General features: G+C 48.0%; 1 protein-coding gene across 3 annotated transcripts in view; it reads left to right on the top strand.

Annotated features, from left to right (window-relative positions):
• SHISAL1 (shisa like 1) overlaps positions 1-26,123 on the top strand; it is a 134,163-nt gene that overhangs the window by 11,398 nt on the left and 96,642 nt on the right. The window contains exon 1 of one of the 3 annotated variants that reach the window (XM_066590192.1): positions 17,700-17,792. The exons of the other annotated variants lie outside the window; for them this stretch is intronic. The gene's annotated coding sequence lies outside the window, so the exon portion shown is untranslated. Of the gene's footprint in view, positions 1-17,699; positions 17,793-26,123 lie in introns of those variants that run through there. 3 annotated transcript variants of the gene reach the window in all.

A 26,123-nucleotide genomic window follows, 5' to 3' on the forward strand; every position in this document is an offset into this window, starting at 1 on the left:
CAAGCGTTGTATGGCCCTGTTATTTGTGTATGGTGCGACGTATTCTTCGAGCGTTGTATGGCGCTGTTATTTGTGTATGGTGCGACGTATTCTCCGAGCGTTGTGCTGCGCTGTTATTTGTGTATGGTGCGACGTATTCTTCGAGCGTTGTATGGCGCTGTTATTTGTGTATGGTGCGACGTATTCTCCGAGCGTTGTATGGCGCTGTTATTTGTCTATGGTGCGACGTATTCTCCGAGCGTTGTACGGCGCTGTTATTTGTGTATGGTGCGACGTATTCTCCGAGCGTTGTATGGCGCTGTTATTTGTGTACACTGCGACGTATTCTCCGAGCGTTGTATGGCGCTGTTATTTGTGTATGGTGCGACGTATTCTCCGAGCGTTGTATGGCGCTGTTATTTGTGTATGGTGCGACGTATTCTCCGAGCGTTGTATGGCGCTGTTATTTGTGTATGGTGCGACGTATTCTCCGAGCGTTGTATGGCGCTGTTATTTGTGTATGGTGCGACGTATTCTGCAAGCGTTGTATGGCGCTGTTATTTGTGTATGGTGCGACGTATTCTCCGGGCGTTGTATGGCGCTGTTATTTGTGTATGGTGCGACGTATTCTCCGGGCGTTGTATGGCGCTGTTATTTGTGTATGGTGCGACGTATTCTCCGAGCGTTGTATGGCGCTGTTATTTGTGTATGATGCGACGTATTCTCCGAGCATTGTATGGCGCTGTTATTTGTGTATGGTGCGACGTATTCTCCGAGCGTTGTATGGCGCTGTTATTTGTGTATGGTGCGACGTATTCTCCGAGCGTTGTATGGCGCTGTTATTTGTGTATGTTGCGACGTATTCTCCCAGCGTTGTATGGCGCTGTTATTTGTGTATGGTGCGACGTATTCTCCGAGCGTTGTATGGCCCTGTTATTTGTGTACGGTGCGACGTATTCTCCGAGCGTTGTATGGCGCTGTTATTTGTGTATGGTGCGACGTATTCTCCCAGCGTTGTATGGCGCTGTTATTTGTTTATGGTGCGACGTATTCTTCGAGCGTTGTATGGCGCTGTTATTTGTGTATGGTGCGACGTATTCTCCGGGCGTTGTACGGTGCTGTTATTTGTGTATGGTGCGACATATTCTCCGAGCGTTGTATGGCGCTGTTATTTGTGTATGGTGCGACGTATTCTCCGAGCGTTGTATGGCGCTGTTATTTGTGTATGATGCGACGTATTCTCCGGGCGTTGTATGGCGCTGTTATTTGTGTATGGTGCGACGTATTCTCCGAGCGTTGTATGGCGCTGTTATTTGTGTATGATGCGACGTATTCTTCGGGCGTTGTATGGCGCTGTTCTTTGTGTATGGTGCGACGTATTCTCCGAGCGTTGTATGGCCCTGTTATTTGTGTATGGTGCGACGTATTCTTCGGGCGTTGTATGGCGCTGTTATTTGTGTATGGTGCGACGTATTCTCCGAGCGTTGTATGGCGCTGTTATTTGTGTATGGTGCGACGTATTCTCCGAACGTTGTATGGCGCTGTTATTTGTGTATGGTGCGACGTATTCTCCGAGCATTGTATGGCGCTGTTATTTGTGTATGGTGCGTCGTATTCTTCGGGCGTTGTATGGCGCTGTTATTTGTGTATGGTGCGACGTATTCTCCGAGCGTTGTATGCCGCTGTTATTTGTGTATGGTGCGACGTATTCTTCGGGCGTTGTATGCCGCTGTTATTTGTGTATGGTGCGACGTATTCTCCGAGCGTTGTATGGCGCTGTTATTTGTGTATGGTGCGACGTATTCTCCGAGCGTTGTATGGCGCTGTTATTTGTGTATGGTGCGACGTATTCTCCCAGCGTTGTATGGCGCTGTTATTTGTGTATGGTGTGACGTATTCTTCGGGCGTTGTATGGCGCTGTTATTTGTGTATGGTGCGACGTATTCTTCGGGCGTTGTATGGCGCTGTTATTTGTGTATGGTGCGACGTATTCTCCCAGCGTTGTATGCCGCTGTTATTTGTGTATGGTGCGACGTATTCTCCGGGCGTTGTATGCCGCTGTTATTTGTGTATGGTGCGACGTATTCTCCCAGCGTTGTATGGCGCTGTTATTTGTGTATGGTGCGACGTATTCTCCGGGCGTTGTATGGCGCTGTTATTTGTGTATGATGCGACGTATTCTCCGGGCGTTGTATGGCGCTGTTATTTGTGTATGGTGCGACGTATTCTCCGAGCGTTGTATGGCCCTGTTATTTGTGTACGGTGCGACGTATTCTCCGAGCGTTGTATGGCGCTGTTATTTGTGTATGGTGCGACGTATTCTCCCAGCGTTGTATGGCGCTGTTATTTGTTTATGGTGCGACGTATTCTTCGAGCGTTGTACGGTGCTGTTATTTGTGTATGGTGCGACATATTCTCCGAGCGTTGTATGGCGCTGTTATTTGTGTATGGTGCGACGTATTCTCCGAGCGTTGTATGGCGCTGTTATTTGTGTATGATGCGACGTATTCTCCGGGCGTTGTATGGCGCTGTTATTTGTGTATGGTGCGACGTATTCTTCGGGCGTTGTATGGCGCTGTTCTTTGTGTATGGTGCGACGTATTCTCCGAGCGTTGTATGGCCCTGTTATTTGTGTATGGTGCGACGTATTCTTCGGGCGTTGTATGGCGCTGTTATTTGTGTATGGTGCGACGTATTCTCCGAGCGTTGTATGGCGCTGTTATTTGTGTATGGTGCGACGTATTCTCCGAACGTTGTATGGCGCTGTTATTTGTGTATGGTGCGACGTATTCTCCGAGCGTTGTATGGCGCTGTTATTTGTGTATGGTGTGACGTATTCTCCGAGCATTGTATGGCGCTGTTATTTGTGTATGGTGCGACGTATTCTCCGAGCATTGTATGGCGCTGTTATTTGTGTATGGTGCAACGTATTCTTCGGGCGTTGTATGGCGCTGTTATTTGTGTATGGTGCGACGTATTCTCCGAGCGTTGTATGGCGCTGTTATTTGTGTATGGTGCGACGTATTCTCCGAGCGTTGTATGGCGCTGTTATTTGTGTATGATGCGACGTATTCTCCGAGCGTTGTATGGCGCTGTTATTTGTGTATGGTGCGACGTATTCTCCGAGCATTGTATGGTGCTGTTATTTGTGTATGGTGCGACGTATTCTCCGAGCGTTGTATGGCGCTGTTATTTGTGTATGGTGCGACGTATTCTCCGAGCGTTGTATGGCGCTGTTATTTGTGTATGGTGCGACGTATTCTCCGAGCGTTGTATGGCGCTGTTATTTGTGTATGGTGCGACGTATTCTCCCAGCGTTGTATGGCGCTGTTATTTGTGTATGGTGCGACATATTCTCCGAGCGTTGTATGGCGCTGTTATTTGTGTATGGTGCGACGTATTCTCCGAGCGTTGTATGGCGCTGTTATTTGTGTATGATGCGACGTATTCTCCGAGCGTTGTATGGCGCTGTTATTTGTGTATGGTGTGACGTATTCTTCGGGCGTTGTATGGCGCTGTTATTTGTGTATGGTGCGACGTATTCTCCGGGCGTTGTATGGCGCTGTTATTTGTGTATGGTGCGACGTATTCTCCGGGCGTTGTATGCCGCTGTTATTTGTGTATGGTGCGACGTATTCTCCCAGCGTTGTATGGCGCTGTTATTTGTGTATGGTGCGACGTATTCTCCCAGCGTTGTATGGCGCTGTTATTTGTGTATGGTGCGACGTATTCTCCGAGCGTTGTATGGCCCTGTTATTTGTGTACGGTGCGACGTATTCTCCGAGCGTTGTATGGCGCTGTTATTTGTGTATGGTGCGACGTATTCTCCCAGCGTTGTATGGCGCTGTTATTTGTTTATGGTGCGACGTATTCTTCGAGCGTTGTATGGCGCTGTTATTTGTGTATGGTGCGACGTATTCTACGGGCGTTGTACGGTGCTGTTATTTGTGTATGGTGCGACGTATTCTCCCAGCGTTGTATGCCGCTGTTATTTGTGTATGATGCGACGTATTCTCCGAGCGTTGTATGGCGCTGTTATTTGTGTATGATGCGACGTATTCTTCCTGCGTTGTATGGCGCTGTTATTTGTGTATGGTGCGACGTATTCTTCGAGCGTTGTATGGCGCTGTTATTTGTGTATGGTGCGACGTATTCTCCGAGCGTTGTATGGCGCTGTTATTTGTGTATGGTGCGACGTATTCTCCGAGCGTTGTATGGCGCTGTTATTTGTGTATGGTGCGACGTATTCTCCGAGCGTTGTACGGCGCTGTTATTTGTGTATGATGCGACGTATTCTCCGAGCGTTGTATGGCGCTGTTATTTGTGTATGGTGCGACATATTCTCCGAGCGTTGTATGGCGCTGTTATTTGTGTATGGTGCGACGTATTCTCCGGGCGTTGTATGGCGCTGTTATTTGTGTATGGTGCGACGTATTCTCCGAGCGTTGTATGGCGCTGTTATTTGTGTATGATGCGACGTATTCTCCGAGCGTTGTATGGCGCTGTTATTTGTGTATGGTGCGACGTATTCTCCGAGCGTTGTATGGCGCTGTTATTTGTGTATGGTGCGACGTATTCTCCGAGCGTTGTATGGCGCTTTTATTTGTGTATGATGCGACGTATTCTCCGAGCGTTGTATGGCGCTGTTATTTGTGTATGGTGCGACGTATTCTCCGAGCGTTGTATGGCGCTGTTATTTGTGTATGATGCGACGTATTCTCCGAGCGTTGTATGGCGCTGTTATTTGTGTATGGTGCGACGTATTCTCCGAGCGTTGTATGGCGCTGTTATTTGTGTATGGTGCGACGTATTCTTCGGGCGTTGTATGGCACTGTTATTTGTGTATGGTGCGACGTATTCTCCGGGCGTTGTATGGCGCTGTTATTTGTGTATGGTGCGACGTATTCTCCGAGCGTTGTATGGCGCTGTTATTTGTGTATGTTGCGACGTATTCTCCCAGCGTTGTATGGCGCTGTTATTTGTGTATGGTGCGACGTATTCTCCGAGCGTTGTATGGCCCTGTTATTTGTGTACGGTGCGACGTATTCTCCGAGCGTTGTATGGCGCTGTTATTTGTGTACGGTGCGACGTATTCTCCCAGCGTTGTATGGCGCTGTTATTTGTTTATGGTGCGACGTATTCTTCGAGCGTTGTATGGCGCTGTTATTTGTGTATGGTGCGACGTATTCTCCGGGCGTTGTACGGTGCTGTTATTTGTGTATGGTGCGACATATTCTCCGAGCGTTGTATGGCGCTGTTATTTGTGTATGATGCGACGTATTCTCCGAGCGTTGTATGGCGCTGTTATTTGTGTATGGTGCGACGTATTCTCCGAGCGTTGTATGGCGCTGTTATTTGTGTATGGTGCGACGTATTCTCCGAGCGTTGTATGGCGCTGTTATTTGTGTATGATGCGACGTATTCTCCGGGCGTTGTATGGCGCTGTTATTTGTGTATGGTGCGACGTATTCTTCGGGCGTTGTATGGCGCTGTTATTTGTGTATGGTGCGATGTATTCTCCGAGCGTTGTATGGCGCTGTTCTTTGTGTATGGTGCGACGTATTCTCCGAGCGTTGTATGGCCCTGTTATTTGTGTATGGTGCGACGTATTCTCCGGGCGTTGTATGCCGCTGTTATTTGTGTATGGTGCGACGTATTCTCCGAGCGTTGTATGGCGCTGTTATTTGTGTATGGTGCGACGTATTCTCCGAACGTTGTATGGCGCTGTTATTTGTGTATGGTGCGACGTATTCTCCGAGCGTTGTATGGCGCTGTTATTTGTGTATGGTGTGACGTATTCTCCGAGCATTGTATGGCGCTGTTATTTGTGTATGGTGCGACGTATTCTCCGAGCATTGTATGGCGCTGTTATTTGTGTATGGTGCGTCGTATTCTTCGGGCGTTGTATGGCGCTGTTATTTGTGTATGGTGCGACGTATTCTCCGAGCGTTGTATGGCGCTGTTATTTGTGTATGGTGCGACGTATTCTCCGAGCGTTGTATGGCGCTGTTATTTGTGTATGGTGCGACGTATTCTTCGGGCGTTGTATGGCGCTGTTATTTGTGTATGGTGCGACGTATTCTCCGAGCGTTGTATGGCGCTGTTATTTGTGTATGGTGCGACGTATTCTCCCAGCGTTGTATGGCGCTGTTATTTGTGTATGGTGTGACGTATTCTTCGGGCGTTGTATGGCGCTGTTATTTGTGTATGGTGCGACGTATTCTCCGGGCGTTGTATGGCGCTGTTATTTGTGTATGGTGCGACGTATTCTCCGGGCGTTGTATGCCGCTGTTATTTGTGTATGGTGCGACGTATTCTCCCAGCGTTGTATGGCGCTGTTATTTGTGTATGGTGCGACGTATTCTCCCAGCGTTGTATGGCGCTGTTATTTGTGTATGGTGCGACGTATTCTCCGAGCGTTGTATGGCCCTGTTATTTGTGTACGGTGCGACGTATTCTCCGAGCGTTGTATGGCGCTGTTATTTGTGTATGGTGCGACGTATTCTCCCAGCGTTGTATGGCGCTGTTATTTGTTTATGGTGCGACGTATTCTTCGAGCGTTGTATGGCGCTGTTATTTGTGTATGGTGCGACGTATTCTCCGGGCGTTGTATGGCGCTGTTATTTGTGTATGGTGCGACGTATTCTTCGGGCGTTGTATGGCGCTGTTATTTGTGTATGGTGCGACGTATTCTCCGAGCGTTGTATGGCCCTGTTATTTGTGTATGGTACGACGTATTCTTCGGGCGTTGTATGGCGCTGTTATTTGTGTATGGTGCGACGTATTCTCCGAGCGTTGTATGGCGCTGTTATTTGTGTATGGTGCGACGTATTCTCCGAACGTTGTATGGCGCTGTTATTTGTGTATGGTGCGACGTATTCTCCGAGCGTTGTATGGCGCTGTTATTTGTGTATGGTGTGACGTATTCTCCGAGCGTTGTATGGCGCTGTTATTTGTTTATGGTGCGACGTATTCTCTGAGCGTTGTATGGCGCTGTTATTTGTGTATGGTGCGACGTATTCTCCGAGCATTGTATGGCGCTGTTATTTGTGTATGGTGCGACGTATTCTTCGGGCGTTGTATGGCGCTGTTATTTGTGTATGGTGCGACGTATTCTCCGAGCGTTGTATGCCGCTGTTATTTGTGTATGGTGCGACGTATTCTCCCAGCGTTGTATGGCGCTGTTATTTGTGTATGGTGCGACGTATTCTCCGGGCGTTGTATGGCGCTGTTATTTGTGTATGGTGCGACGTATTCTCCGAGCGTTGTATGCCGCTGTTATTTGTGTATGGTGCGACGTATTCTTCGGGCGTTGTATGCCGCTGTTATTTGTGTATGGTGCGACGTATTCTCCGAGCGTTGTATGGCGCTGTTATTTGTGTATGGTGCGACGTATTCTCTGAGCGTTGTATGGCGCTGTTATTTGTGTATGGTGCGACGTATTCTTCGGGCGTTGTATGGCGCTGTTATTTGTGTATGGTGCGACGTATTCTCCGGGCGTTGTATGACGCTGTTATTTGTGTATGGTGCGACGTATTCTTCGGGCGTTGTATGGCGCTGTTATTTGTGTATGGTGCGACGTATTCTTCGGGCGTTGTATGCCGCTGTTATTTGTGTATGGTGCGACGTATTCTCCGAGCGTTGTATGGCGCTGTTATTTGTGTATGGTGCGACGTATTCTCTGAGCGTTGTATGGCGCTGTTATTTGTGTATGGTGCGACGTATTCTTCGGGCGTTGTATGGCGCTGTTATTTGTGTATGGTGCGACGTATTCTCCGGGCGTTGTATGACGCTGTTATTTGTGTATGGTGCGACGTATTCTTCGAGCGTTGTATGCCGCTGTTATTTGTGTATGGTGCGACGTATTCTTCCAGCGTTGTACAGCGCTGTTATTTGTGTATGGTGCGACGTATTCTCCGAGCGTTGTATGGCCCTGTTATTTGTGTATGGTGCGACGTATTCTCCGGGCGTTGTATGGCGGTGTTATTTGTGTATGGTGCGATGTATTCTTCGAGCGTTGTATGGCGCTGTTATTTGTGTATGGTGCGACGTATTCTCCGAGCGTTGTATGGCGCTGTTATTTGTGCATGGTGCGACGTATTCTCCGAGCGTTGTACGGCGCTGTTATTTGTGTATGGTGCGACGTATTCTCCGAGCGTTGTATGGCGCTGTTATTTGTGTATGGTGCGACGTATTCTTCGGGCGTTGTATGGCGCTGTTATTTGTGTACGGTGCGACGTATTCTCCGAGTGTTGTATGGCGCTGTTATTTGTGTATGGTGCGACGTATTCTTCCAGCGTTGTACAGCGCTGTTATTTGTGTATGGTGCGACGTATTCTCCGAGCGTTGTATGGCGTTATTTGTGTATGGTGCGACGTATTCTCCAAGCGTTGTACGGCGCTGTTATTTGTGTATGGTGCGACGTATTCTTCGGGCGTTGTATGGCGCTGTTATTTGTGTATGGTGCGACGTATTCTTCCAGCGTTGTATGGCGCTGTTATCTGTGTATGGTGCGACGTATTCTTCGGGCGTTGTATGGCGCTGTTATTTGTGTATGGTGCGACGTATTCTCCGAGCGTTGTATGGCGCTGTTATTTGTGTATGGTGCGACGTATTCTCCGAGCGTTGTATGGCGCTGTTATTTGTGTATGGTGCGATGTATTCTCTGAGCGTTGTATGGCGCTGTTATTTGTGTATGGTGCGACGTATTCTCCGAGCGTTGTATGGCGCTGTTATTTGTGTATGGTGCGACGTATTCTTCGGGCGTTGTATGGCGCTGTTATTTGTGTATGGTGCGACGTATTCTCCGAGCGTTGTATGGCGCTGTTATTTGTGTATGGTGCGACGTATTCTCCGTGCGTTGTATGGCGCTGTTATTTGTGTATGGTGCGATGTATTCTCTGAGCGTTGTATGGCGCTGTTATTTGTGTATGGTGCGACGTATTCTCCAGGCGTTGTATGACGCTGTTATTTGTGTATGGTGCGACGTATTCTCCGAGCGTTGTATGGCGCTGTTATTTGTGTATGGTGCGACGTATTCTCCAAGCGTTGTACGGCGCTGTTATTTGTGAACGCTGCGACGTATTCTCCGAGCGTTGTGCTGCGCTGTTATTTGTGTATGGTGCGACGTATTCTTCCAGCGTTGTATGGCGCTGTTATCTGTGTATGGTGCGACGTATTCTCCGGGCGTTGTATGACGCTGTTATTTGTGTATGGTGCGTCGTATTCTCCGAGCGTTGTATGGCGCTGTTATTTGTGTATGGTGCGACTTATTCTCCGAGCGTTGTATGGCGCTGTTATCTGTGTATGGTGCGACGTATTCTCCGGGCGTTGTATGACGCTGTTATTTGTGTATGGTGCGTCGTATTCTCCGAGCGTTGTATGGCGCTGTTATTTGTGTATGGTGCGACGTATTCTCCGAGTGTTGTATGGCGCTGTTATTTGTGTATGGTGCAACGTATTCTTCGGGCGTTGTATGACGCTGTTATTTGTGTATGGTGCAACGTATTCTCCGGGCGTTGTATGGCGCTGTTATTTGTGTATGGTGCGACGTATTCTTCGGGCGTTGTATGGCGCTGTTATTTGTGTATGGTGCGACGTATTCTCCCAGCGTTGTATGGCGCTGTTATTTGTGTATGGTGCGACGTATTCTCCGAGCGTTGTACGGCGCTGTTATTTGTGTATGGTGCGACGTATTCTCCCAGCGTTGTACGGCGCTGTTATTTGTGTATGGTGCGACGTATTCTTCGAGCGTTGTATGGCGCTGTTATTTGTGTATGGTGCGACGTATTCTTCGGACGTTGTATGGCGCTGTTATTTGTGTATGGTGCGACGTATTCTCCCAGCGTTGTATGGCGCTGTTATTTGTGTATGGTGCGACGTATTCTCCCAGCGTTGTATGGCGCTGTTATTTGTGTATGGTGCGACGTATTCTCCCAGCGTTGTATGGCGCTGTTATCTGTGTATGGTGCGACGTATTCTCCGAGCGTTGTATGGCGCTGTTATTTGTGTATGGTGCGACGTATTCTCCCAGCGTTGTATGGCGCTGTTATTTGTGTATGGTGCGACGTATTCTCCGGGCGTTGTATGGCGCTGTTATTTGTGTATGGTGCGACGTATTCTCCCAGCGTTGTATGGCGCTGTTATTTGTGTATGGTGCGACGTATTCTCCGAGCGTTGTACGGCGCTGTTATTTGTGTATGGTGCGACGTATTCTCCCAGCGTTGTATGGCGCTGTTATTTGTGTATGGTGCGACGTATTCTCCGAGCGTTGTACGGCGCTGTTATTTGTGTATGGTGCGACGTATTCTCCCAGCGTTTTACGGCGCTGTTATTTGTGTATGGTGCGACGTATTCTTCGAGCGTTGTATGGCGCTGTTATTTGTGTATGGTGCGACGTATTCTCCGAGCGTTTTACGGCGCTGTTATTTGTGTATGGTGCGACGTATTCTTCGAGCGTTGTATGGCGCTGTTATCTGTGTATGGTGCGACGTATTCTTCGGACGTTGTATGGCGCTGTTATTTGTGTATGGTGCGACGTATTCTCCCAGCGTTGTATGGCGCTGTTATTTGTGTATGGTGCGACGTATTCTCCCAGCGTTGTATGGCGCTGTTATTTGTGTATGGTGCGACGTATTCTCCCAGCGTTGTATGGCGCTGTTATTTGTGTATGGTGCGACGTATTCTCCGGGCGTTGTATGGCGCTGTTATTTTTGTAGGGTGTGACGTATTCTTCGTGCGTTGTACGGTGCTGTTATTTGTGTATGGTGCGACGTATTCTCCGGGCGTTGTATGGCGGTGTTATTTGTGTATGGTGCGACGTATTCTCCGAGCGTTGTATGGCGCTGTTATTTGTGTATGGTGCGACGTATTCTCCGAGCGTTGTATGGCGCTGTTATTTGTGTATGGTGCGACGTATTCTCCGGGCGTTGTACGGTGCTGTTATTTGTGTATGGTGCGACGTATTCTCCCAGCGTTGTATGGCGCTGTTATTTGTGTATGGTGCGACGTATTCTCCGAGCGTTGTATGGCGCTGTTATTTTTGTAGGGTGTGACGTATACTTCGAGCGTTGTATGGCGCTGTTATTTGTGTATGGTGCGACGTATTCTTCCAGCGTTGTATGGCGCTGTTATTTGTGTATGGTGCGACGTATTCTCCGAGCGTTGTATGGCGCTGTTATTTGTGTATGGTGCGACGTATTCTTCGAGCGTTGTATGACGCTGTTATTTGTGTATGGTGCGACGTATTCTTCGAGCGTTGTACGGCGCTGTTATTTTTGTATGGTGCGACGTATTCTTCGAGCGTTGTATGGCGCTGTTATTTGTGTATGGTGCGACGTATTCTCCGGGCGTTGTATGGCCCTGTTATTTTTGTAGGGTGTGACGTATTCTTCGAGCGTTGTATGGCGCTGTTATTTGTGTATGGTGCGACGTATTCTCCGAGCGTTGTATGGCGCTGTTATTTGTGTATGGTGCGACGTATTCTTCGAGCGTTGTATGGCGCTGTTATTTGTGTATGGTGCGACGTATTCTCCGAGCGTTGTATGGCGCTGTTATTTGTGTATGGTGCGACGTATTCTCCGGGCGTTGTATGGCGCTGTTCTTTGTGTATGGTGCGACGTATTCTCCGAGCGTTGTATGGCGTTATTTGTGTATGGTGCGACGTATTCTTCGAGCGTTGTATGGCGCTGTTATTTGTGTATGGTGCGACGTATTCTCCGAGCGTTGTATGGCGCTGTTATTTGTGTATGGTGCGACGTATTCTTCGAGCGTTGTATGGCGCTGTTATTTGTGTATGGTGCGACGTATTCTTCGAGCGTTGTATGCCGCTGTTATTTGTGTATGGTGCGACGTATTCTCCGAGCGTTGTATGGCGCTGTTATTTGTGTATGGTGCGACGTATTCTCCGAGCGTTGTATGGCGCTGTTATTTGTGTATGGTGCGACGTATTCTCCGAGCGTTGTATGGCGCTGTTATTTGTGTATGGTGCGACGTATTCTCCGAGCGTTGTATGGCGCTGTTATTTGTGTATGGTGCGACGTATTCTCCGGGCGTTGTATGGCGCTGTTATTTGTGTATGGTGCGACGTATTCTCCGAGCGTTGTATGGCGCTGTTATTTGTGTATGGTGCGACGTATTCTCCGAGCGTTGTATGGCGCTGTTATTTGTGTATGGTGCGACGTATTCTCCGGGCGTTGTATGGCGCTGTTATTTGTGTATGGTGCGACGTATTCTCCGAGCGTTGTATGGCGCTGTTATTTGTGTATGGTGCGACGTATTCTCCGAGCGTTGTATGGCGCTGTTATTTGTGTATGGTGCGACGTATTCTCCGGGCGTTGTATGGCCCTGTTATTTTTGTAGGGTGTGACGTATTCTTCGAGCGTTGTATGGCGCTGTTATTTGTGTATGGTGCGACGTATTCTTCGAGCGTTGTATGACGCTGTTATTTGTGTATGGTGCGACGTATTCTCCCAGCGTTGTATGGCGCTGTTATTTGTGTATGGTGCGACGTATTCTCCGGGCGTTGTATGGCCCTGTTATTTTTGTAGGGTGTGACGTATTCTTCGAGCGTTGTATGGCGCTGTTATTTGTGTATGGTGCGACGTATTCTCCGAGCGTTGTATGGCGCTGTTATTTGTGTATGGTGCGACGTATTCTCCGAGCGTTGTATGGCGCTGTTATTTGTGTATGGTGCGACGTATTCTCCGAGCGTTGTATGGCGCTGTTATTTGTGTATGGTGCGACGTATTCTTCGAGCGTTGTACGGCGCTGTTATTTTTGTATGGTGCGACGTATTCTTCGAGCGTTGTATGGCGCTGTTATTTGTGTATGGTGCGACGTATTCTCCGGGCGTTGTATGGCCCTGTTATTTTTGTAGGGTGTGACGTATTCTTCGAGCGTTGTATGGCGCTGTTATTTGTGTATGATGCGACGTATTCTCCGAGCGTTGTATGGCGCTGTTATTTGTGTATGGTGCGACGTATTCTCCGAGCGTTGTATGGCGCTGTTATTTGTGTATGGTGCGACGTATTCTCCGAGCGTTGTATGGCGCTGTTATTTGTGTATGGTGCGACGTATTCTCCGAGCGTTGTATGCCGCTGTTATTTGTGTATGGTGCGACGTATTCTTCGGGCGTTGTATGGCGCTGTTATTTGTGTATGGTGCGACGTATTCTCCAGGCGTTGTACGGCGCTGTTATTTGTGTATGGTGCGACGTATTCTCTGAGCGTTGTATGGCGCTGTAATTTGTGTATGGTGCGACGTATTCTTCGAGCGTTGTATGGCGCTGTTATTTGTGCATGGTGCGACGTATTCTCCGAGCGTTGTATGGCGCTGTTATTTGTGTATGGTGCGACGTATTCTCCGGGCGTTGTATGGCCCTGTTATCTGTGTATGGTGCGACGTATTCTCCGAGCGTTGTATGGCGTTATTTGTGTATGGTGCGACGTATTCTTCGAGCGTTGTATGGCGCTGTTATTTGTGTATGGTGCGACGTATTCTCCGAGCGTTGTATGGCGCTGTTATTTGTGTATGGTGCGACGTATTCTTCGAGCGTTGTATGGCGCTGTTATTTGTGTATGGTGCGACGTATTCTCCGGGCATTGTATGGCGCTGTTATTTGTGTATGGTGCGTCGTATTCTCCGGGCGTTGTATGGCGCTGTTATTTGTGTATGGTGCGATGTATTCTCCGAGCGTTGTATGGCGCTGTTATTTGTGTATGGTGCGACGTATTCTCCGAGCGTTGTATGGCGCTGTTATTTGTGTATGGTGCGACGTATTCTCCGAGCGTTGTATGGCGCTGTTATTTGTGTATGATGCGACGTATTCTCCGGGCGTTGTATGGCGGTGTTATTTGTGTATGGTGCGACGTATTCTCCGGGCATTGTATGGCGCTGTTATTTGTGTATGGTGCAACGTATTCTCCGAGCGTTGTATGGCGCTGTTATTTGTGTATGGTGCGTCGTATTCTCCGAGCGTTGTATGGCGCTGTTATTTGTGTATGGTGCAACGTATTCTCCGGGCATTGTATGGCGCTGTTATTTGTGTATGGTGCGACGTATTCTTCGGGCGTTGTATGACGCTGTTATTTGTGTATGGTGCGACGTATTCTTCGAGCGTTGTATGGCGCTGTTATTTGTGTATGGTGCAACGTATTCTCCGAGCGTTGTATGGCGCTGTTATTTGTGTATGGTGCGACGTATTCTTCGAGCGTTGTATGGCGCTGTTATTTGTGTATGGTGCGACGTATTCTCCGGGCGTTGTATGGCGCTGTTATTTGTGTATGGTGCGATGTATTCTTCGGGCGTTGTATGCCGCTGTTATTTGTGTATGGTGCGACGTATTCTCCGAGCGTTGTATGGCGCTGTTATTTGTGTATGATGCGACGTATTCTCCGGGCGTTGTATGGCGGTGTTATTTGTGTATGGTGCGACGTATTCTCCGGGCATTGTATGGCGCTGTTATTTGTGTATGGTGCAACGTATTCTCCGAGCGTTGTATGGCGCTGTTATTTGTGTATGGTGCGTCGTATTCTCCGAGCGTTGTATGGCGCTGTTATTTGTGTATGGTGCAACGTATTCTCCGGGCATTGTATGGCGCTGTTATTTGTGTATGGTGCGACGTATTCTTCGGGCGTTGTATGACGCTGTTATTTGTGTATGGTGCGACGTATTCTTCGAGCGTTGTATGGCGCTGTTATTTGTGTATGGTGCAACGTATTCTCCGAGCGTTGTATGGCGCTGTTATTTGTGTATGGTGCGACGTATTCTTCGAGCGTTGTATGGCGCTGTTATTTGTGTATGGTGCGACGTATTCTCCGGGCGTTGTATGGCGCTGTTATTTGTGTATGGTGCGATGTATTCTTCGGGCGTTGTATGCCGCTGTTATTTGTGTATGGTGCGACGTATTCTCCGAGCGTTGTATGGCGCTGTTATTTGTGTATGGTGCGTCGTATTCTTCGGGCGTTGTATGGCGCTGTTATTTGTGTATGGTGCGACGTATTCTCCGAGCGTTGTATGGCGCTGTTATTTGTGTATGATGCGACGTATTCTCCGGGCGTTGTATGGCGGTGTTATTTGTGTATGGTGCGACGTATTCTCCGGGCATTGTATGGCGCTGTTATTTGTGTATGGTGCAACGTATTCTCCGAGCGTTGTATGGCGCTGTTATTTGTGTATGGTGCGTCGTATTCTCCGAGCGTTGTATGGCGCTGTTATTTGTGTATGGTGCAACGTATTCTCCGGGCATTGTATGGCGCTGTTATTTGTGTATGGTGCGACGTATTCTTCGGGCGTTGTATGACGCTGTTATTTGTGTATGGTGCGACGTATTCTTCGAGCGTTGTATGGCGCTGTTATTTGTGTATGGTGCAACGTATTCTCCGAGCGTTGTATGGCGCTGTTATTTGTGTATGGTGCGACGTATTCTTCGAGCGTTGTATGGCGCTGTTATTTGTGTATGGTGCGACGTATTCTCCGGGCGTTGTATGGCGCTGTTATTTGTGTATGGTGCGATGTATTCTTCGGGCGTTGTATGCCGCTGTTATTTGTGTATGGTGCGACGTATTCTCCGAGCGTTGTATGGCGCTGTTATTTGTGTATGATGCGACGTATTCTCCGGGCGTTGTATGGCGGTGTTATTTGTGTATGGTGCGACGTATTCTCCGGGCATTGTATGGCGCTGTTATTTGTGTATGGTGCAACGTATTCTCCGAGCGTTGTATGGCGCTGTTATTTGTGTATGGTGCGTCGTATTCTCCGAGCGTTGTATGGCGCTGTTATTTGTGTATGGTGCAACGTATTCTCCGGGCATTGTATGGCGCTGTTATTTGTGTATGGTGCGACGTATTCTTCGGGCGTTGTATGACGCTGTTATTTGTGTATGGTGCGACGTATTCTTCGAGCGTTGTATGGCGCTGTTATTTGTGTATGGTGCAACGTATTCTCCGAGCGTTGTATGGCGCTGTTATTTGTGTATGGTGCGACGTATTCTTCGAGCGTTGTATGGCGCTGTTATTTGTGTATGGTGCGACGTATTCTCCGGGCGTTGTATGGCGCTGTTATTTGTGTATGGTGCGATGTATTCTTCGGGCGTTGTATGCCGCTGTTATTTGTGTATGGTGCGACGTATTCTCCGAGCGTTGTATGGCGCTGTTATTTGTGTATGGTGCGTCGTATTCTTCGGGCGTTGTATGGCGCTGTTATTTGTGTATGGTGCGACGTATTCTCCGAGCGTTGTATGGCGCTGTTATTTGTGTATGGTGCGACGTATTCTCCGAGCGTTGTATGGCGCTGTTATTTGTGTATGGTGCGACGTATTCTCCGGGCGTTGTATGGCGTTGTTATTTGTGTATGGTGCGACGTATTCTCCGGGCGTTGTATGGCGCTGTTATTTATGCACTGTATGATGGTATCATTTTGGCATTGCATTCGGCTGTTGTTGGTGCAGGATATCATGGCAGCACTTGGGCGGCACATGGTGCTTTTATCTTGGCACTGTATAGCTGTGTTAGGGTGGTGCCAGCCTGCACCCAGGGTTCCGCTTTCCTGCTCTGTTCAGTGAACAGGAAAGTATGATCCCTGCGGCTGAACGGTCCGATCTGTGGATGAATCTCCGCAGTGCCCGCAACAACTCCGATATGTCGCGCCACTCATCTAAGATAGTAACCCTTTAAATGCCACAGTCTATTCTGACAGCAGCATTTAAATGCCCCAACCGCTGTTTGGGGGTCACATTTGGTCCCCTGCAATAAGATCGCGGCTTGCCGTAAGGTTGTCATGGCAACCGGGGGGCATTCTGAATGGCCCCAGGGCTGCCATTGCAAAGTGCCTATCAAGCTATGGCATTACAAAGTTTTACTACTTCTTAAAAAAACTGAAAAGCACTAAAAATTAAAAAAGCCCCTTTGTCATATTTCTAATAAAAGAATCTAAATAATAAAACAAAAATGTATATTTGTTATCGCTGTAAAAAGTTCCATCTATCAAAGTCATGGATTATTTACCGCGCTGGGTGAACATCATCAGATTCATCAGCCTCGTATCCAAGAAAAATGCAATAAAAAGTCATCAAAAAGTCACATGTATCCCAAAATGGTACCAATAGAAACTACAGAACGTCCCGCAAAAACGAGCCGCGCACAATAAAAAATAACGACGTTCCGGCGGTCAGAAGAAAATCATTGTAAAAATTAAATTTCTTTGAAAAAAATAAAAGTAACCCAGCAAATAAAAGCTATCCAAGGCCGGTATCGCGGTCATTGTATTGGCCCATGGAATAAAGGGATCAGGTCGTTTTTGTTGCAGTTTGTGCGCCGTAGAAACCAGACGCACCAAACATGGGGGGATTTAGGTTTTTTTTTTCCATTTTAGTCCACTTAAATTTTTTTTAAAGTTTTTCAGTGCATTCTATGGTACCACTAAAAAATACAACTCGTCACGCCAAAAACAAGCCTCAGACAGCGATGGATAAATAAAGGAGTTATGAGTTTTTTAAAAAGGGGGGAGGAAAAAACAAAAATGGAAGAAAATAAGGTCCCCGTCCTTAAGGGGTTAAGCTGCCTCCCACCTTCTAGGAAACAAATGTAATGCCAGAAACTGGGAGGGGATCCCACCGGTCTATTTGGAGCGTCTGCGGGACTCCCCCACGGTGAGGGTGGTCTGCGCTGTAACCTGCAAGCGGTGTGCGGCCCCTTCTTTATCCCGGGGGTCTCATACCGGGACGCTACCGATATGGGTTCTGCCGCAGCCGGACAGGAGATCCCGGGATTCACCTTCTAACCGGACGGGACCCCTCCCCCCATTATCACAATGAGGTACAGGAGGTTTTCGCTACGGCGTTTTTACAAAATACATATCTGTTTTTGTTTTCTCTGTTTTGGGGGAATATTTCAAGATGTATTAATTTCCGCACAGCAGAGCGGAGACAATGTAATGTCTTTCCCACAACTGAAGTGATTATCCTCCGCACAATGTCACTTTGTATCAGACAAGTGCGAAGAACATAAAGTGGTGAAGCAAAGTCCAGGCGGCTCGGGAGAATCACCGACTCTTTATGTATCCACCTTCGTCTGTGCTGGACACAGGGAATAAACAAACAAGGGGTTAATAATAAACAAACAAGGGGTTAATAATAAACCAACAAGGGGTTAATAATAAACAAACAAGAGGTTAATAAACAAGAGGCTGATAATAAACAAACAAGGGGTTAATAATAAACAAACAAGAGGCTGATAACAAACAAGGGGTTAATAATAAACAAATAAGGGGTTAATAATAAACAAACAAGAGGCTGATAACAAACAAGGGGTTAATAATAAATAAACAAGGGGTTAATAATAAATAAACAAGGGGTTAATAATAAACAAGGGGTTAATAATAAACAAACAAGGGGTTAATAAACAAGAGGCTGATAATAAACAAACAAGGGGTTAATAATAAACAAACAAGAGGCTGATAACAAACAAGGGGTTAATAATAAACAAACAAGAGGCTGATAACAAACAAGGGGTTAATAATAAACAAAACGGGGTTAATAATAAACAAACAAGGCGTTAATAATAAACAAACAAGGGGTTAATAATAAACAAACAAGGGGTTAATAATAAATATACAAGAGGCTGATAATAGACGAGTTGTTGATTTTGGGCTCCATGGAAGCTCTGGTACTTTTGGCCCAGTAGATTGCCCTTATTTCGCTGACAAGAGACGTGACCGCCTGACGAAAAAATAATATGCAAGTAGGAATAAAGCCAAATAGTCAAAGCTGCGGTTTTGCTACAATGTATCAGTCCTGTAAATGTGAGCTGATCACAGCGGTGGGTCGCTCTCTCTTGCGCCAGAGGGGATGTTCACACATTGGAATTCGCCGTGGGAGTTTCCGTGTGAATTCCGCCCCGAAACCGCGGTAATCATCCGCATCGGTCCGCTGTGGTTTTTGCCGTAAATTCGTGTGGATTTAGCGCCGTCAATGAGCAAAATCCGTGTGCAGAATTCCAACGCGGAAAATCGCTTTTTTGCTTCAAGAAGTGACATAAAACTTCTTGACGTGGAAACATGTTGGCCTTAATGGGCAAAATCTGCGTGCGCAATTCTGACACAGAAAATCGTGTCGCTTCTTGATGCAGAAACGAACGGAAACATGTTGGAATTCTGCATGCAGATTTTGTCCATTAAAAGGGCTGAATCCACGTGCGGATCGGCGGCAGTAAAACGTCGCGGTCGATGTGGATTTTGCCGCAATTTTAAGCCGAAATTAATACAGAACATTTCAGGTAAATTCCAAGATTTCAGCAAAGTCTACGTTTATGTAAAATATGCGCAGGCGAACAATCCTGTTCTCTGCATATCGTGCGCACATTTTGCAATCGCAGAGTTTAAAGTAAAATAAAATAGGCGGGTCTTGGCGGGATGGGGGATGGGCGGGTCCTTTGTAATTTGCTTTAGAACCTGGCATAAATGACAGCGTTAGTTGGCGGCAGCTTTAATCTGTCATGGATTTTAACAAGTGGCTCAAAGTCGGCAGAGGATGCGCCAAAATTAATCAGGGTGTGCGCATCTTAATTCGTCAGCTAAGGACCGGTCTTTAATCCATTCCCCAATTCTTTTTTCTAGCAGTTTTTGAATGATATCTGTGTGTTTACGGACATTTTTGGTGGCGGTTTTTAGTGGCCGCGTTTCTTCTTTCACGTTTTTCTTTTCCTATATTGAAAAATGTCAGAGAAAACAGCAGAACGGAGTGGGCTGAAATTTGCAAAAATTGCCATGGATCCACAATCCGCCTCAAAAGTGAGAAAAAACGGCCAATACAAAACGCAATGCGCAAATTTACATAGACTTGCTTTGCACATACAGGTTAACGATGCAGCGGCGTAAGGGTGACAAATGTAGTAAGAGCCTCCTTATAGATTTGTCGCATCTGCCACATCGCGACTTACACCAGCTGCGTTTCTGGCAAAAAATATACTAAGTGTGACGAGACACGTACAGCCACACCCCTTAATGCTAGACCCCGCCCACATTTTGCAGAAGTAGCAGGCCTTGGCGGAAATGCAGCGGCGTGCGCCAGATGGCAACCTACACCAGCTCAGAGCTGGCATAGGTTTCTACAATAATGTATGCCAACCCCCAGCAGACATTATAGAAAATGTACCCTGTCACGCCCCTAACAGGCGCCACGCACCTTTTAAAAAAGTGTGTGGACTTGGCGTAAAAGCCCAAAGGCTCACAATTTTGGTGCATGCATGACGGAAAACTATAATACATATGCGCCACAGTGCTGCAAAAAGTTGAATGACGACTAAACTGTCTGCTTTTATTGGAAGGATCCCCATCCATAAACTGATCTCCAGCTGCTGGGACCACTAGTGATCATCTGTAGGTGCAAGAATCCAGCAGTAGGTGTTCAATTTGTGTAATGCATGATTGTACTCGGTCCTCCATAGAGAGAAGAAGATGAGGGTCTTGATCTTATTTAGGGATGAGCTGCAATACCACACACAGCCATGGTGAAGAGTGGCGCTGTTCCTGAAAGAAAGCAGCGGTGTTCTTCTAATCTCATATGAAGCCCTCAGTGAACACCATTAGTGTTTGACAGGTTTAGAGCGGTGTTAGACTTGCTGTTCGTCCCCCTCTATGCATGTAGACCTTTCTCCTGCCCGTTATGCTTACTGCATAAAATCATATTATATCCAATTATCCGGAGAGATTTCGGTTTTATTGTTGCTTCTACCTTTGTAGTTTTCCTGCAAGAGCAGCAGAGTCCTAGCAGGAGCCGGCTGTGATCTGAGATCAGAGCTTCTGCGCTTTCAAGGCAACTTTCAGTGTTTCGGCAGCTAATGATACAGTTGCGTCTCGGCTCGGCCTCCGCCGCTCCGGCTTCCACAATTACTCATTTTAAATCCCTTCTTATAAAAGGGATCTCCGAAATGTATTCCAACGTCTTAATTCCAATTAATAAGACTATAATAAAATGACATTAGCCGAGCGGCTCAACCCCAATTACTTAAAAAAGTCCTCCATTTTTTGGCGCTCCCAACGGGATAAGGCCCATTAAAAGTTTTTCTATGGAGTTCTGTGATTTCTTTTTATGTCCCCATAAGGGTTGTCCAAAGACCCTGAAGAGCATGTAATGCCCCAAATTGGAGGGAACTTGGAGTATTGCTGACTGTGAACATACTCTATATCACCATCCACGGCTGGGCTTGCTTGCGCTTTACCTTCCGTCGGCTCCCCTATAAGGTGTATTGTCATACAGTAATTGATAGACCGTATATTGTCTACTTACCCGACCCTCCTCGTACCCCACCAACTGAACGTGTGGTGTCTCCCCCTCGCACACCACATCCTCACCTCACCCACTCTCTTCTGGTGTCCCCCAAGGCTCGGACCACCTAACTCTTCTCCGTCTATACCTTTGGCCTAGAACCGTGTCTAGAACCTAGGCCAAAAGTATGGGTGGACCCAAGAACTTTAAGCTTCTAGAACCTGTAGGTTTCTAGTAACACCTCTATGCAGATGACACCAAACTCTTCCTATGTCGCCCAGATGTTACCCTTTTGCTCTCCCAAGTCCCAGAGAGTCTATTGGTTCCATCTTCCTTATTCTCCTCCTAAATAACAGTTAGCGGCTCCCAATCCCTCCGGTCTGCTGTCTCAGGGTCATATTTGTTTGTGCCCTCTTCCAACTATACATATAAGCCCTTGCCACCTCCTGCCATCTCCAACTCGAAAGCATCTCTTCGATATGTTTTTTCCGCAACCTTGAGTCATCGAAAATAAGAGTGCATGCCCTCATCATCTCCTGCTCAGACTACAGAAACACTCTTGCCCTCCTCCCATCCAGAGACCCCCATCTAGTTGCGCGTTGGACCTGCACTGGCCTTCAGATTTGCATCAACTCATCATGATGTAGGTTCCACTCGGTGATGAAGTCGTTCTGCAGGAATATCGGCCCCTGCGGACAGCAAACTTCTCATCGTTGTTGCAGATTAGATGGCGGTGTGACATGATCTGTCCAGCTGACAGGAAGGGGTCATGCCATGCTTCTGCCATATTCTGACCTCCCATCAGCATGGGGCAACAGATGATATTTTTCCACTTCTCAGTGATACAATTTTTGCACTGTTTTGCCCCCTGGAGTTTCGTCTTTCTGTTTCTCTCAGACACAATAGAGCCTGAACTGGCCGTCTGCTGTTATAGCCCAGCCGTGGTAAGGACGAGAAGTTGTTTTCAGCTGCAATTTGCTTGACTGTGCACTGCCTGTTCAAGGATTCTTGACACCCTCCTCTGACCCCTTTCAGCGACAAGTTGTTCCGTCTGCAGGATCCCCTTCCGCTGGATGCTTTTCCTCGAACACAACACTCTTGATATGCTCTCCAGACTGTTGCGTGAAACACTCCCCCCTTCCTCAGTGAAATCCCGTCCCCGGCTAGTGTACCACCAATGACCGGCCTCGTTGGAAGTCACTCAGATTGCTGGATTTTCTAATGGGGATTCACAGAAAACTTGTCACGTGACTTAATGCTACACTCTGTGGTCACGGCCCCCATTGCCATATAGGAGAGTGTGAAGGGGAAGAGGGCCGGGGTCTCTAATAAAGTGTCTTTTCAGCGTCTTGCCCCTATGAACTTGCATTACCTTGTGATTCTGCTGGGAGGTTCTTGAGATCTACAAATCCACTAATTCCTCCTTTATACATTCTTGTGCCATTCGTTCTCCTTTCATGAAAGTGAAGCAGTGGATGTTAATGTGACCCGTGAATGTGGAATAATGGATGACGCCACTCAGAAGTGTGAATCCTTATATAACTCGTCCCCGGAGGACCCAACTGTGAAAATCGAAGAATTGTTGGCTGTTTCCAGCTTCTCCTCTGACTCCATCCAAGGATTTCTTTGCAGTAACCTGTTGTCAATTCCCCCATTATCTCCTCGGTGTGAGCGGCGCAGATGTTCGGGCGCCGGGTCAATGTTTGGAATATGGTTTTACATAACAAAACTTTTTTTTTTGCGAAACCGAGCAAGAAGAATAATCAGAGCAGCAGAGGGGAGGCCAGGGGAGCAGATGTGCTGCGGAGCCGTGAAGACGTTACCTGGAGCCGCGCCGCAGATAACGCTGCGGAACCCTGCTGGCTTTACATGAGCTGTCTGACATCAGGAATCACAGGAAACCAGAAATATAGTTGGAAGTGTTTATGTTCTGGAGCCTCCGAAGACCCCAATCAGCTAAATACAATCTAAGACTTGATTCAGCAAAGATGCAGGTGGAGGAGGGAGGTCACGTGTCTGCAGGAGGGGTCGCGTGTCTGCAGGAGGGGTCGCGTGTCTACAGGAGGGGTCACGTGTCTGCAGGAGGGGTCACGTGTCTGCAGGAGGGGGTCACGTGTCTGCAGGAGGGGTCACGTGTCTACAGGAGGGGTCACGTGTCTGCAGGAGGGGTCACGTGTCTGCAGGAGGGATCGCGTGTCTGCAGGAGGGGTCACGTGTCTGCAGGAGGGGTCACGTGTCTGCAGGAGGGGTCACTTGTATGCAGGAGGGGTCACTTGTATGCAGGAGGGGCCACGTGTCTGCAGGAGGGGTCACGTGTCTGCAGGAGGGGTCACGTGTCTGCAGGAGGGGGTCACGTGTCTGCAGAAGGGGTCACGTGTCTGCAGGAGGGGTCACGTGTCTGCAGGAGGGGTCGCGTGTCTGCAGGAGGGGTCGCGTGTCTGCAGGAGGGGTCACGTGTCTGCAGGAGGGGTCACTTGTATGCAGGAGGGGCCACGTGTCTGCAGGAGGGATCGCGTGTCTGCAGGAGGGGTCACGTGTCTGCAGGGGGGGTCACGTGTCTGCAGGAGGGAGGTCACGTGTGTGCAGGAGGGGTCGCGTGTCTGCAGGAGGGGTCGCGTGTCTGCAGGAGGGGTCGCGTGTCTGCAGGAGGGGTCGCGTGTCTACAGGAGGGGTCACGTGTCTGCAGGAGGGGTCATGTGTGTACAGGAGGGGTCACGTGTCTACAGGAGGGAGGTCACGTGTCTACAGGAGGGAGGTCACGTGTCTACAGGAGGGGTCACGTGTCTGCAGGAGGGGTCGCATGTGCAGGAGGGGTCGCGTGTCTGCAGGAGGGGTCGCATGTGCAGGAGGGGTCGCGTGTCTGCAGGAGGGGTCGCATGTGCAGGAGGGGTCGCGTGTCTGCAGGAGGGGTCGCATGTCTGCAGGAGGGGTCGCATGTCTGCAGGAGGGGTCACGTGTCTACAGGAGGGGTGGCGTGTCTGCAGGAGGGGTCACGTGTCTGCAGGAGGGGTCGAGTGTCTGCAGGAGGGGTCACGTGTGTACAGGAGGGGTCACGTGTCTACAGGAGGGGTGGCGTGTCTGCAGGAGGGGTCACGTGTCTGCAGGAGGGGTCGAGTGTCTGCAGGAGGGGTCGAGTGTCTGCAGGAGGGGTCACGTGTCTACAGGAGGGGTCACGTGTCTACAGGAGGGGTCTAAGACTTGATTCAGCAAAGATGCAGGTGGAGGAGGAAGGTCACGTGTTTGCAGGAGGGGTCACGTGTCTGCAGGAGGGGTCGCGTGTCTACAGGAGGGGTCACATACAATCTTTAGAACACTCAGAAATATTCGGTGGGCTAAGGGCTCAGTCAGAGGGGCGGTTTTTGCGGCGCATGCTTTTTGCGTTTGCGATTCGCATTTATATAGAACAATGCTTTCCAATGGCAGCGGTCACATGTCCGTTTTTTACATGCGCATAAAATTCACACCTACGAAGGATAGAACATGTGGGTGTCCATGGACGCGGTCACGCATTTTTTTACGTGCGGAAATATAAAAAATCCCCGTCTGACTGAGCCCTAAAAATGCCAAAAATTAGGATGCAGAAACTCTGGTCTTATTGGTCCTTAAATTATGTGGCAATTGAATCAAAAACGGGCGCAGGCATAGTCAGCTATTGGGAAGATGCACTGGACATTAACCCCTTAAGGGCTCCGTCAGATGAGCGTTTTAACATGCAAATTTATGTGCGCAAAAACGCATGCCAAAAAAAATTGCGTGACCGAAGCGGGCGTCACGCAGGAAAAAACGCACTTGACCGCGTTTTTGCCCACATAAAGTGCGCTGCCCACTATCCTCTGCTGCGGCTATGACAGCTGCAGCAGCGAATTCCTTGGATGTGAAACCCCTGATTGCTGTCACATCCAGGGGTTTCACCTGTGGTCAATGGGGCCGGCGGCCCTATTGACATGCAGAGAACATTGCAGTCCTCTGCTACAGCTGTCATTCAATAGCTGAGTGCTGCCTCTGATTGGTCACGGTGCTCAGCCAATCAGAGGCAGCCCTTTCAGCAGGCCGGGATTTTAAATCCCCGCCTGCTAAAAGCACTTCATAGCAGTGCAGGAGAAGAGTCGGCTGGATGCGCCTGAGCCCCGGCAGCTGCAGAGAGGTGAGTATACATTTTTTTTTATTCTTTACACATTTTAGGGATGATTTTCAGAGAAGGACTTCTATTTAAAGCCCTTCCCTGGAAATCACTTATGGTGTATGATAATGTTATTCTGTACGATGACAACTAGACCAAATTTATCGTCTTTTTTCGCGCTGCACTACTTTAAAAAAATATTTATGAAAAAACATAGTTCTTTTCTGCCGCCATCCTCTAACCACCGCGACTGTTATAGTTTTCCATCAGTGTAGCTGTGTGAGCGTCTGGTTTTTTTGCGGAACGTCCTGTAGTTTCTATCGGTACCATTTCGGAGCGCGTTTCGCTTTTTATTCCATTTCTTCTTGGATTCGAGGGTGAGCAAAAAAATGTAATTCTGACGTATATTTACGTTCCCCGTAGCGGATAATTAATGCGTACGTTTGATAAATAAGACTTTTATAGACACAACAATACCGAATGTTTTTGTTTTTTATTATAAATATAGGAAAAGGGTTTTCATCTTCTAACTTTTACTACTTTATGGTTTCTAATAATCCATAAAACTTTTTTAAACTGATTTTTACATTTTTTTTTATAGTCCCCGGAGGAGACTTGAACCTGCGATCTGACAGGTAGTCTACAGGCATGGCTTGATGGCCAATCAGCCATGGCAGCCCTGGAGGCCTTCAGAAGGTCCCAGGCTGCTATGGCAACCAAACAGCACCTTGCAATCTCATTTGGGACCCCGCAAAACCGATT

The sequence above is a fragment of the Eleutherodactylus coqui genome, chromosome 2 (assembly GCF_035609145.1).
Source record: "Eleutherodactylus coqui strain aEleCoq1 chromosome 2, aEleCoq1.hap1, whole genome shotgun sequence".
Classification (NCBI taxonomy): Eukaryota; Metazoa; Chordata; class Amphibia; order Anura; family Eleutherodactylidae; genus Eleutherodactylus; species Eleutherodactylus coqui.